The 14,320-nt window shown below is 40.1% G+C and overlaps 1 protein-coding gene across 1 annotated transcript in view; it reads left to right on the top strand.

Annotated features, from left to right (window-relative positions):
• Nucleotides 1-14,320, top strand: part of MINPP1 (multiple inositol-polyphosphate phosphatase 1) — a 36,033-nt gene that overhangs the window by 20,176 nt on the left and 1,537 nt on the right. The gene's annotated exons all lie outside the window — the stretch shown is intronic.

Genomic DNA, 14,320 nt, shown 5'->3' with positions numbered 1-14,320 from the left:
AAGGAACTGCCAAACTCTTCCTACCAATACAGTATATGAGAGTGCCAGTTATTCTTCATCCTAACCAATATTTGGTATAATAAGTCTTTTTAATTTTATCTATTATAATGGGTGTTTAGTAGTACCTCATAGGGTTTTAGTTTGTGTTTCCCTAACACTAGTGATACTGAGCATCTTAATTTATTGTGTTGACACGGTTTCAAGAGTTTCACTCAGTATAACACCCTCAGACCCCTGCATTGTGCTCCCCCATGCCCCATGCAAAGTCTCTTTCCTTTCCCATTTCACTCCCTTTGACTCCCCCCTGCCTCCATCCCTTTCCCTCTTGGATTTGCTGCCCTATTATCTGTATCTTTGTGTTATGTATATATAATTTGGCTAATCCCGTCACCTTTTTTGATTCCATCCCTTCATCCCCCTTCCCTCTGACAGCTGTCCCTCTGTTCCCTTTGATCCTGCCTTCATTTCTATTTTGTTTCTCAGTTTATTGTGTTCATTAGATTTCACATATAAGTGAGATCATATGATATTTGACTTTCCTTGGATGACTTATTTCACTTAGCATAATAACCTCCAGGTCCATCCATGCCATTGCAAAAGGTAAAGTTTATTCTTTTTCTTGGCTGCATAGTATTCCATTATGTAAATGTACCATGGCTTTTTTATCTGCTCATCCACTGTCATATACTTGGCTGTTTCCAGATCTTGGCTATGGTAAACAATGCTGCAACAAACATGGGAGTGTATATCATCTTTTGAATAAGCGTTTTGGGATTCTTAGGATATATTCCCAAAATTGGGATGGCTGGTCATAAGGCAGTTCCATTTTTAATTTTTTGAAGAAACACCATATTCTTTTCCATAATGGCTGCACAAATCTGCATTCCCACTAGCAGTGCACAAGGGTTCTCTTTTCTGCACACCATCGCCAGCACTTGCTGTTTGTTGATTTGTTAATGAGAGCCATTCTTTCAGGTGTGGCATGGTACCTGATTTTGGTTTTAATTTGCATTTCTCTGATTAGTGATATTGAGCATTTTTCCATATGCCTGTTGGCCATCTGTATGTCCTCTTTGAAGAAGTGTCTATTCAAGTCCTTTGCCCATATTTTAATTGTATTGTTTACCTTTCTGGTGTTGAGTTTTAGAAGTTCTTTATAAATTTTGGTTATTAACTCCTTATCAGATGTATCAGCGAATATGTTCTCCCATTGATTTGGGTTGTCTTTTTATTTTGTTAATAATGTCTTTTGTTGTGTAAAAGCTTTTTCTTTTTTTTTTTTCTTTTTGTATTTTTCTGAGGTTGGAAACAGGGAGGCAGTCAGACAGACTCTGCATGCGCCCGACCAGGATGCGCCCGACCGGGATCCACCCGGCATGCCCACCAGGGGGTGATGCTCTGCCCATCTGGGGTGTCGCTCTGCCGCAACCAGAGCCATTCTAGCGCCTGAGGCAGAGGCCACAGAGCCATCCTCAGCGCCCGGGCCAACTTTGCTCCAATGGAGCCTTGGCTGTGGGAGGGGAAGAGAGAGACAGAGAGGAAGAAGAGGGGGAGGAGTGGAGAAGCAGATGGGTGCTTCTCCTGTATGCCCTGGCCGGGAATCGAACCCGGGAGTCCCGCACACCAGGCCGTCGCTCTACCACTGAGCCAACCGGCCAGGGCCTTGTGTAAAAGCTTTTTGTTGATATAGTCCCATTTGTTTATTTTGTACTTGATTTCACTTGCCTGCAGGGATATAGCAGCAAAAATATTGCTGTGAGATATATTGGAGAGTCTATTATCTCTGTTTTCTTCCAAGATTTTTATGAGTTTCATGACTTACATTTAAGTATTTTATCCATTTTGAGTTTATTTTTGTGAATGGTATAAATCGATAGTGTAGTTTCATTTTTTTTGTACATATATGTCCAATTTTCCCAACACCATTTATTAAAGAGACTATCTACTTCATTGTATACTCTTGCCTCCTTTGTCAAATATCAATTGACCATAAAGGTGTGGGTTTATTGGATTCTCTGTTTTGTTCCATTGATCTGTATGCCTGTTCTTATGCCAGTACCAAGCTGTTTTGATTACAATGGCCTTATAGTATAACTTGGTATCAGCAAGTGTGATAACTCCCTTTTTAGTTCTTCATTTTCAAGATTGCTGAGGCTATTTGGGTGCTTTTTTGGGTCCCATATAAATTTTTGAAATATTTGTTCTAGATCTGTGAAGTATGCCATTGGTATAAGAATTGCATTGAATCTATAGATTACTTTGGGTGGTATGGACATTTTTATGATGTTAATTCTTGTTATCCATGAACATGGTATATGCTTCCACTTGTTTGTATCTTCCTCGATTTCTTTTTTCAATGTCTTATAATTTTCCAAGTATTAAGTCTTTTATATCCTTGGTTAAATTTATTCCTAGGCACTTTATTTTTTGTTGTTGTAGCAGTAGTGCAGGGGATATTTTCCTTAATTTCTCTTTCTGATACTGTTGGTGTATAAAAATGCCACTGATTTCTGAATATTGATTTTATATCCTGCCACCTTCCTGAATTCATTTAGTTTTTTGACTGAGACTTTAGGATTTTCTATGTACAGTATCATGTCATCAGCAAATAATGACAGTTTTACTTTTTCAATTTGGATGCTTTTTATTTCTTTATCTTGACTGATTGCTGTGGCTCAGATTTCCAGTACTATGTTGAATAAGAATGGTGAAAGGGGACATCCCTGTCTTGTTTCTGATCTTAACCCTTTGAGTAGTGAGTTTTTTTCATGCTTGCTGACCCCCAGCAGTGAGTTGTGTTTTTTTCCAAAAAATTAAATTAGTTACAGTTACAGTTTTATGAACTTAAAATCATGTTTGATTTTAATAAATCAAAATTGGTTTGATGACCAATTTATGGAAACAAGAAGAACATACATTTGTCTTTTTTTAATGTTGCCTTACACATTTTTAAAATAAATTGATCGTACTCTGGATGGTCAGGAGGCACAAGGACGTACATGAATGTTCGTACTACTCAAAGGGTTAAGGGAATTGCTTTTAATTTTTGCCCATTGATTATGATGTTGGCTGTTGGTTTGTCATAGAAGGCCTTTATCATGTTGAGGTATGTTCCCTGTATTCCCACTTGGCTGAGAGTTTTGATCATAAATGGGTGCTAGATTTTATTAAATGCTTTTTCTCCACTTATTAATATAACTGTGATTTTTATCTTTTATTTTATGTGATGAATCACGTTCATTCAATTGCCAATATTCTACCAGCCTTGCCTTCCTGGAATAAATCCCACTTCATCATGATGTATGATCTTTTTTTTTTTTTTAATTTTTATTTTTTTACAGAGACAGAGCAAGAGTCAGAGAGAGGGATAGATAGGGACAGACAGACAGGAACACAGAGAAATGAGAAGCATCAATCATCAGTTTTTCATTGTGGCACTTTAGTTGTTCATCAGTTGCCTTCTCATATGTGCCTTGACCATGGGGCTACAGCAGACTGAGTAACCCCTTATTCAAGCCAGCAACCCTGGGTCCAAGCTGGTGAGCTTTGCTCAAACCAGATGAACCCGTGTTCAAGCTGGTGACCTTGGGGTCTCGAACCTGGGTCTTTCACATCCCAGTTCGATGCTTCATCTGCTGCGCCACCACCTGGTCAGGCAATGTATGATCTTTTTAATGTATTGCTGAATTCAGTGTGTGAATATTATTTTTTGAGAATTTTAGCATCTATGTTCATCAGGGATATTGACTTATTGTTTGCTTTCTTTTTATGTCTTTATGTGGTTTTAGAATTAGGATAATGCTTTTCTCTTAAAATGAGCTTGGAAGTCTTTCTTCCTCTTGAATTTTTTGGAATAGCTTGAGAAGGATAGGTGTTAGTTCTTCTTTGAATGTTTCATAAAATTAGCCTGAAGCCATTGGGTCCTGGTCTTTTGTTTACTGGGAGTTTTTAGATAACTATTTCAATTTCATTTGTTGTAATCGATCTCCTTGGGTTTTCTGAACCTTCCAGATTCAGTTTTGGAAGATTGTATGTTTCTAGGAATTTACCCATTTCGTCCAGATTGTCCAATTCTTTTGGCATATAGATCTTCAAAGTATTCTCTTACAATCCTTTGTATTTCTGTGATGTCTGTTGTAACTTCTCCTTTTTCATTTCTAATTTTATTTATTTGGGTACTCTTCTTTTTTTTTCTTCATGAGTCTGGGTAAAGTCAACCTTATTTACCTTTTCAAAGAACCAACTCTTGGTTTCATTGATCATTTTGCATTTTTTTTAGCCTCTATGTCATTTATTTCCACTCTGGTTTTTATTATTTCCTTCCTTCTACTTCCTTTGGGCTTTATTTGTTCTTCTTTTTCTAGTATATTTAGAGTGCAGGGTCATATTGTTTATTTGAGCTTTTTCTTGCTTCTTAAGGTATGCCTATAATACCATGAACTTCCCTCTCAGGATGCTTTCACTATGTCCCATATGTAGAATTTGAGTTGTATGTTCATTTTCATTTCTTTCAAGGAAATTTTTTATTTCTTCCTTGATCTCATTGTTAACCCATTCATTATTTAGTAACACAATATTTAGCCTCCAAGTATTTGAATACTTTTCCGTTTTTCTATTGTAGTTGATTTCTAGTTTCATGCCATTATAGTCAGACAGAATGCTTGGTATAATTTCAGTCTTCTTAAATTTATTGAGACTTGTTTTGTGTCCTAAAATCTGGTCTGTCCTAGAAAATGTACCATGAGCACTTGAAAAGGATGTATGTTCTGCTGTTTTGGTGTGGAATGTTCTGAAGATACCAGTTAAATCCAGTTGATCTAATGTTGTCATTTAAGGCCACTGTTTCTTTGTTGAATTCTCCCTGGAGGATCTATCCGTTGATGTTAGTGGCATATTAAAAATCTTCTATTATTGTACTGCTGTTGATGTCGCCCTTTACATTCATCAAAATCTGCTTTGTATATTTAGGTGCATAAATATTTATAATGGTTATATCCTCTTCTTTGGATTGCTCCCTTTATTGTTATGTAGTGACTTACTGTAGCCTTTGTTTTAGAACTTTTTTTTTTTTTTTTTCATTTTAGAGAGGAAAGAGAAAGGGATAAGAAGAGAGAGAGAGAAGGGGGGAGGAGCAGGAAGCATCAACTCCCATATGTGCCTTGACCAGGCAGGTCTAGAGTTTCGAACTGGCGACCTCAGTGTTTCCAGGTTGACACTTTTTCCACTGCGCCACCCCAGGTCAGGCCGGTAGCCTTTGTTTTAAAGTATTGCTACCCCAGCTTTTTTTTTTTTTCATTTTCATTTGCATGAAATCTTTTTTTCCATTTCTTCACCTTCAGTCTATTGTGTATCTTGTTCTGATGTGGGTCTCTTGTAGACAGCATATATACAGGTCTTGTTTTTTTATCCATGCAGCTACCCTGCCTTTTGATTGGAGTATGTAATTCATTTACATTTAAGGTTATTATTGATATGTACTTATTTATTGCCATTTTATTCTTTAAACCTATAATCCTCTTTCTTGCAGTACTGGTTTGGTGGTAAACTCCTTGAGCCTTTTTTTGTCTGTGAAGCTCTTTGTTTCTCTAAGTTTAAATGATAGCTTTGCTGGATAGAGCAGTCTTGGTTGTAGGTTCTTGTTTTGTATAACTTTGAACATTTCTTACCAATATCTTTGGCTTAAAGTGTTTCTATTGAGAAATCAGATGTCGGCCTTATGGGGGCTCCTTTGTAGGTAATTAATTGCTTTTCTCTTGCAGCTTTTAGTATTCTTTGTCTCTTAACTTTGGCATTTTGATTATGATATGTCTTAGTGTTGGCCTCCTTGGGTTCATCTTTAATGGGACTGTCTGTACTTCTTGAACTTGTGTGGGTTTTTTTCTTCATCAATTTAGGGAAATTCTTAGCCATGATTTTTTCAAACAAGTTTTCTGTCCCCTGTTTTTTCTCTTCTCCTTCAGAAACCCTATGATGCAGATGTTACTTCTCTTCATGTTGTCACAGAAGTCTCTTTGAGTTTCCTCAGTTTTTTTGAGCTTTTTTTTTTTTTTTTTTTTTTTGCTGCTCTGCTTCTGTGCTTACGTTTATGTTGTTTCTAAATTGCTGTTCATTCCTCTGCTTCATCCAGCCTGCTATTGATTCCTTCTAGTACAGTCTTCATTTCAGATATTGTATTTGCTGTTTTTGACTGGTTCTTGTTTATGATTTCAGTGTCCTTTTTAATGCTTATAAAACTCTCATTGTGATCATCCATTCTTACTCAAGATCCTTGAACATCCTAAAAACCATTATTTTAAACTCTGTGTCTGGTAGTTTGGTTACTTTCATTTCATTTAGTTCTTTTTCTGGGGATTTCTCTTGTTGATTCGTTTGAGTCATATTTCTTTGCCCATTTTGTTTGTGTATTAAGTAGCTCTGCTGTGACTCTCAAATTTGTTGTGGCATCTTTATGAGGAAGATGAGTTCAGTGGTCCTAACCTCTAGGACACCTGAATTCCTTGTTCTAGGAATGCTTTTAGAGCATTGTATTTACCCTCCTATTATATATGAGTCTTGAATGCAGTTGGCCCTTTTGTGGGTGAAGTTACCCTGTCAAGCTGGCTGGCTCTAGGGGTCAACCTTGACCATGTGTGTTAGGTGCTGTGCAGTGTCTGTGCTGTGAGGTGTACTTATTTTTCACAGTGCCTGCTGCCTGCTGTACTCCTCCTTTGGGCATGCCACTTGTGTAGCTGGCTGAGCCTAGCATTGGTGCAGTCTGCCACCCACTACTGGTTGTGTTGGTTCTGGATCCTCTTGGGTGGGCTTTGGTATGGGTTAGCATCAGCCGTTGTTTGTAACTCCCTGTGGGCTACCTGTCTGGAGCTACCCCTCTGTTCACTGTTTGTGTCTGTGTTTTCTATGCCCGGGTATGTGTGGCAGGGGGCAGCCAATGTATAAAGATCAGCTTCCTCCTGCTTGGAACTGACAGCAGCTCTAAAAGGGACCAAGCTCCCTAAGATTTGCCTCCACTTTTGAGCTGCTCTACCTCCTCTTGCAGATACCTGGTCTGCCCACAGAGTCTTCTGTAGAAAGACTGTAGTGTGGGCTCAGACTGACCTCACCCAACCAATGCATCTACAGGTTGCAGCTGAGGTCAGGATGACAACATTAGAGCAACCCCGTAATTCAAGGATCTCTTAGTCTAGAACTCAGTACAGGGAAAGTGGCCTCTACATCAGAGCCTAATCCTTCAGACACTTCTGGATACTCAAATTCTATTTCTCCCCACCTAGGAGAGTAGCGGGTTCTGATTGGGTGGGGCCGATGGTCCTCTCTGCAAAAGTTCTTCCAGCTGGGGAGCCCCTAGTCCCAGGGAGGAAGACCAAGAGAGTCCTCCACTGGGGCTGACTGTTCCCCCCAAGAAAGGGGCTAAGCTTCTCGACCAGTGCCAACAGTAGGCTAAGGAAACCCACACCTTGAATGTCCATGACCCAGTCTCTCCTTTCCCACTCTGGAACCTAGCCTAGTGGGGCAGGATATTCAAGATCCAGGCCGGCCAACTGTGAAGCTCCACCCTGTCCAAGAAGCACATGAGCCATGTGCAGGTGCTGACCACAGAAAGCAGAACTCGCCTCAGCTGGGCTCAAAGTCTAACAAGTCCTCCCTTCAGACATATGCCAGCAAGAATAATTGGATCCTGCTCTGATGCTCTCCACAGCTGACCACTGGATGTGCTGGCCATGAGCCTCCCTGGAGGGAACCCAGTGCAGACCAATACAGGACACTGCCTTTGACCCTTAGTAACCTTTTGGAGCTACAGGCAAACCAGAAGTGGTGATTGCCTCTGCTGGGCCCAGGTGCACATGGAAATACCGAGCCGTACACCTAGGCTCACTTTTACCCACACTGGACCTGGGGGAAAAGTTAGCTAAAGACCCAAGATTCCCTGAGATATGCCTTCTGCTACCTCTGTCTGCTGGTTGCTTGTTGGGTATGGCCACTGAAAAAATCTCTAATAGAGTCTAGAGCCTGAGGCAATGTTAGGAAAGGTGGTAGGTATATCTCCCAACTCTGGGCCCCAGGTGTCAGTCTGTCCTTTTTTTCACAGACCTCAGTAGGGTGTGGCCTCAACCCCCAGATGTGGTCTGCCCAGTCTGGACAGTATATACTGAATCTCTCTTGAGGTGGAAGCGCTAGTCACATTCTCGAGAGAGGAGGGGAAAGCTCTGCTCTCAACACCAGAAAACTGAGTCACTGACGTGCCCCCTGCTTCCTGGGATCTCAGAATTGCCCATTCTTCCTAGGGTGGGGCAGTTGCTTTCCCCCAGGCTGATGCTGCACGAGATGGCGGAGGGAACTGCTCCACCCAAGAAAGATGGCGACTGCAGTATTGGAGAATGAGCACAGGGGTTCTGGTGGCCATCCCCCACAGAGTCTCCCTGGGCCACCAACTTCACACTGTTGTCCTTTCAGCCCCCCCTCTGCTGGAGCCCTGGGTAGAGTGGCTGTGAATGAGATTTTCTGTATTGACCCTTTAAGACGGAGCCTACGTCTCCAAGAACTTCGTCTCTTTCCCTCAGACAGAAACCTTGCCTCTTCCCTGCCAAATGCTATGTGGGCACCTCTCCTGGATCTGGTGCCCTAGGCTAGGGCTCTGGGCCTGGGGCTAAGGACCCTCACCTCTCAGGGTGAACCTTTACACGGTGAGAGTCCCTCCAGACCCTCTGGTGCCCTGGCTTCTGGGAGTGGGGCAGCCCTTTTCCTGTCTCTGCCCTTCCTACCAGTCTCGGTGTGGCTTCTGTGACTCTTTTTTAGTTATGTGACTCTTTTTTAGTCATTCAGTCTGAAGTTGATTTTTCAAGATGATTGTTCTTAGATTTAGTTGTAACTCCAATTTGGTCCTGGGAGTTGGCAGTTGGAATGTCTGCCTACTCTGTCACCATCTTGGAAATCCCCCAAATACTAGAAACCTTTTGTCATTTTTGAATTGGGTTATCATCTTATTATTGTAAGAGTTTTGTTTTTGTTTTTTTTTTTTTTCATTTTTAGAGAGGAGAGAGAGAGGGAGAGAGGGAGAAAGAGGAGAGACAGAGAGAGAAGGGGGGGGAGGAGCAGGAAGCATCAACTCCCGTATGTGCCCTGACCAGGCAAGCCCAGGGTTTTGAACCGGCAACCTCAGCATTTCCAGGTCAATGCTTTATCCATTGCGCCACCACAGGTCAGGCCTGTAAGAGTTTTTTTATATATATATTCTAGGTCAGGGGTTCCCAAACTTTTTACACAGGGAGCCAGTTCACTGTCCCTCAGACCATTGGAGGGCCAGACTATAAAAAAAACTATGAACAAATCCCTATGAACACTGCACATATCTTATTTTAAAGTAAAAAAAACAAAATGGGAACAAATACAATATTTAAAATAAAGAACAAGTAAATTTAAATCAACAAACTGACCAGTATTTCAATGGGAACTATGCTCCTCTCACTGACCACCAATGAAAGAGGTGCCCCTTCCGGAAGTGCAGTGGGGGCTGGATAAATGGCCTCAGGGGGCCGCATGTGGCCCGCGGGCCGTAGTTTGGGGACCCCTGTTCTAGGTACAAGTCTTTGTAAGATTAATGCTTTATAAATATATTCTCCTAGTTTGTGGTTTGCTGTTGCCCCACTATTGAGGTAATGTCTCCTGATCATGTTTGGTACTCGATGTATTTGGAAGTTTTTCTGTTTTGGCTATGGGAACACAAACTATTGCTGGCTCTGTGTTAGCTTTGGGAATTTTTGAGGCTGTTCCTTTTTAATGTTTTATTTCCTGGGATAGTTTTCTCACATGCATTTGCTGATCAGTACTAGTTGAAAACTTGAGGGGAGTCCCTGCTGATCTCTCTTCTCTGGTACTCTATCCTGTCAGTTCCAGCCAGTGTGGCTTCCCTAAATCCTCAGTCCTATCTGGTCTACTGAGGGAAATTACCATGCTCTGTGTGGGCTCCCTTTCCCGGTGCTGCAGCCTGGAAACTCGAGGTAGTAATCTGGGGCAGCTATTTGGGTTCACTTGATTTGCTTTCGCTTGCTCTTACTCTGTTATTGAGTATCTGAAAACTGCTGTTTCATATATTTTGTCTAGCTTTATAGTAGTTCAAGGCAGGAAGGTAAATCCAGCCACTGTTATTTCCGTCTTGAATGGAAGCAGAAGTTATTTCTATGTATGTTTGCTTGAGAAAAAAACTTTATACTTGAGTCATTTTAGTTCTACGTTTGTGTTAAGCTGTCGAACAGATGCTTCTCCAGATGCCTCATTGGAGCTGATATTTCAATCAGATATATACGAAGATAAAACATGTTGTTTTTCTTGGTAATTTTCTTCCTAAAATATTTCATATCTCTGGCATCATGTTGCCTATTTGTGCACTTACATAAGTATGGAAATTATATAGATCATGTTTAAAAACACTTTGCATAATATTAGTTGAGTGTGAAACATGATTTAAGAACTTAGAAAGATCTAAGCTGACTACATTTAGGGGGAAAACATGCAATTATTGGTGGTTTTTCTGGTTGAGCTTTTTGAATTATTTGAAGTGCTTTTCTGGGGTGTTTTACGTACTTTGGACATACATAGTTTTAGAATTCACATTAAATTATGTTTTTAATCAAAGAATAAATAAAATCTCCTTACCAACTAACATAAGTAAAAGGGTTGTAATTTGGAGAATTGTATTCTTCTCTTTCTAGATAACATTAATTCACTTTTCCATATTTCTGAAATGAGAGTTTGACAAAATCTCAACCCTAAAACATTCATTCCAACTGTGTTTCTGTATATACATTCAGATAGATTATTCAATTGTTCTCTTAATTTGTATTAGTACTTTACATTTTCTAGGTTGTTATTTTGTTTTGTTTTTTAAAGCTAAAATAACCTTTTAAAGTGGTTTTGTCAATTCTCAGAAAATGTGACATACAAGTGTAGTGTATTTTTATTAGTGGGAGAGAGAACGGTTAAAGGTATTCCTTGCTTTTGTATTCATTGTTGTCTTTGAGATTATTCTGCTAAGCGGTTTTTTGTTTGTTTGTTTTTGAGAGAGGCAGGGAGAAAGAGAGAGGAACATCAAGCTGCTCCTGTATGTGCTCTGACCAGGGAGTTGAACTGGCAGTTTGCCCTTACGTTCCAAAACAACGCTCCAACCAGCTGAGCTGTCCAACCAGGGTTGCTAAGAGTTTTAAAGAAAGAATATTTATTCCAAGTGGGGAATATCAGTTGGTTTGAGAAATGTAACCAATAGAAGTCCATATTTCTTTATTTCTTTATTATTTTTTATTAAGTGAGAGGCAGGGTAGCAGAGACGGACTCCCACATATGCCCCCACTGGGATCCACCCGGCAAGCTCCCTATAGGGTGATGCTCTGCCCATCTGGGGCCACTGTTCCATTGTTTGGCAACCAAGCTATTTCAGCACCTGAGACAAGGCTGTGGAGCTATCCTCAACACCTGGGGCCAACTTTGCTCAAACCTTTCGAGCCATGGCTGCAGGAGGGGATGAGTTGGGGGGGGGGGGTGGAGAAGCAGATGGTTGCTTCTCCTGTATGCCCTGACTTGGAATCACACCCAAGACTTCCACATGCCTGGCTGACACTCTGCCACTGAGCCAACCAGCTAGGGCCAGAAGTCTATATTTATTGATGGATCAGAATATGGAGTCTAATACAGAAGAAACAGATTCAAGAAAAATGGGAAAGTTCAAAGCAGCTATAGAACATTTGCCTGCCCCATGATGGTGCAGTGGATAGTGTTGACCCAGAATGCTGAGTTTACTGCCTTGAGCAGGGTATTGTCCACATGATCCCAAAGGTCACTGGCATGAAAAGCCCAAGGTCGCTGGCCTGAGCAAGGGGATATTGGCATGGCCCCAGTCAAGACACATAGAAGAAGCCCAATGTAGAATTAAACTGAAAGCAACTACAAATTTTGATGCTTCTTACTCTCTCTCCTTCTCCTCCCTCTTTTGAAAGCAATCTGTACAACTAAAGTGAAAGCAACTATTAATATGAGTTGATGCTTCTCACCCTCTCACACCCTCCCTGTCTGTTTCTCTCTTAAAAAAAAAAGCAGCTATTAGAACATCCGATTTATTATTATTATTTTTTAAGTGAGAGAAGGGGAGATAATGAGACAGACTCCCACATGTGCCCTGACTGGACTGGCAACCCCCATCTATGACAGAAGCTAGATTCCATCTAGCTATTTTTAGTGCCTGAGGCTGTTGCGCTGGGACCAACTGAACTATCCTCAGCACCCTGGGCCATGCTCCAACCAATCAAGCTACTGGTTGCGGGAGGTGAAGAGGGAGAGATGGGAGAAAGAAAGGGAAAGAGAAGCGGATTGTTGCTTCTCTTGTATGCCCTGACTGGGGATCAAACCCGGGACATCCATTCATTGGGCCCACACTTATCCACTGAGCCACTGGCCAGGTCCGTATAACATTTCTAAGACTTATCCTCTGTTGACTCAGAGCAAAGAATAGGGTGTTCCTGAAATGGAACCAAGTCAACAGAAATTACTGATTTACTTTACACAAAGCTGGCACATATCTTTAATGGCTTCTAATGAAAATTAGACCATAAATAAATACTTTTGTGTATTTGCTTTGACATCTTTAGAGTTACAAAAACTAACAACAACAACAACAAAACCCTACTGTATTTATGGCCACACACAAATTCTATAATCTTTAGTTCCCACTAATTGAAGGTATTCAAGTTCCCATTTTTAGTATTTAGATATAATTTACAATTGAAATATGAGTAGTATCTAAAAGGGCAAGTAGATATAAACATGAGCAACTGTTTAAGCAGGATTATATTAACTCATTGAAATAAAAATATGCTCCTTTTGGTCCCATAGATTATCATGGCAGTAGGTTTTGTTTTGTTTTTTTAGATAAGCTTCTTTAGATCAGTCTTAGGTTTATATAAAAATTGAGCAGAAAGTAGAGTTCCCATAAACTTACTGACATTCTACACTACAATAGTATATTTGTTATAATTGATAGCCCTACATCGAAACATCATTACACCAAAGTCCATAATTTGCATTGGAGTTCACTCTTGGTGCTGTATATTCTCTGGGTTGGGACAAATGTATAATGACACGTGTTCACCATTGTAGTGTCATACAGAATACAGTCGTTTTACTGCCCCGAAGAGCCTCTGTACGTCGCCTGTTCATTCTTTTATCCCCCACAACCCCTGGCAACCACTGGTCTTTTTACTGTCTTCATAGTTTTGCCTTTTTCAGAATGGTGTATAGTTGGAATCATACACTATGTAGCCTTTTCAGATTGGCTTTTTTCACTTAGTAACACACATTTAAGTTTCCTCTGTCTTTTCATGTCTTGATAGCTCATTTCTTTTTAGCGCTGAATAATACTTTATGTCTGGATGTACCACCATTTATTTACCCATTCACTCACTAAAGTACATCTTGGTTGATTCTAAGTTTTGATAGTTACGAGAAAAGCTTCTATAAACATCCATGTTCAGGTATTTGTATAGATTAATTAGTTTTGAATTCATTTGCATAAATACCAAGGAAGGCAATTGCTAGATCATGTGGCAAGAGTTTGCTTAGTTTTTAAGAAACTACTGAACTGACTGCCGCCGTGGCTGTATAATTTTGCATTCACACAAGCAGTAATTGAATGAAATCCTGTTGTCAGCATTTGGTGGTGTCAGGGTTCTGGATTCTGATATGTAATGGTATCTCATTTTAATTTGCAGTTCCCTAACAACATACAATATGGAGCGTTTTTTCATATACTTACCAGCCATCTCTATACTGTATATATTTTGGTGAGCTTTCCAGGTCTTTTGTCCATTTTTTAATTGGGTTGTTTTTCATTGTTGAGTCTTTTAGAGATCTTTGTATATTTTAGGTAACGGTCCTTGGTTGGAGTGTCTTACAAATATTTTCTCACAATGTGTGACCTGTCTCATTCTCTTGACATTGACTTTAGCAGAGTAGACTTTTTAATTTTAATGAAGATTCGCTTATCAATTATTTCTTTCATGGATTGTGCCTTTGGTGTTATATTAAAAGTCATCACCATACCCAAGTTTATCTAGGTCTCCTTGTTTGTTTTCTTCTAGGAGTTTTATTGTATTGAGCTCTACATTTAGGTCTGTGATTCTTTTTTGAGTTAATTTTTGTGAAGAATCTAAGCTCTGTGTCTAAAATCATTTTTTTTTTCTTGCATGTGGATGTCTAGTGTCCTGGCACCTTTGTTGAAAAGACTGTCTTTGCTTCATTGCTCCTGTTTGGTCATTGTTCCTTTGACATAATTATGAGT

This window comes from Saccopteryx leptura, chromosome 9 (genome assembly GCF_036850995.1).
Source record: "Saccopteryx leptura isolate mSacLep1 chromosome 9, mSacLep1_pri_phased_curated, whole genome shotgun sequence".
NCBI lineage: Eukaryota > Metazoa > Chordata > Mammalia > Chiroptera > Emballonuridae > Saccopteryx > Saccopteryx leptura.
The sequence above is the reverse complement of the archived record's forward strand: the minus strand, read 5'-3'. Positions and strand labels throughout refer to the sequence as shown.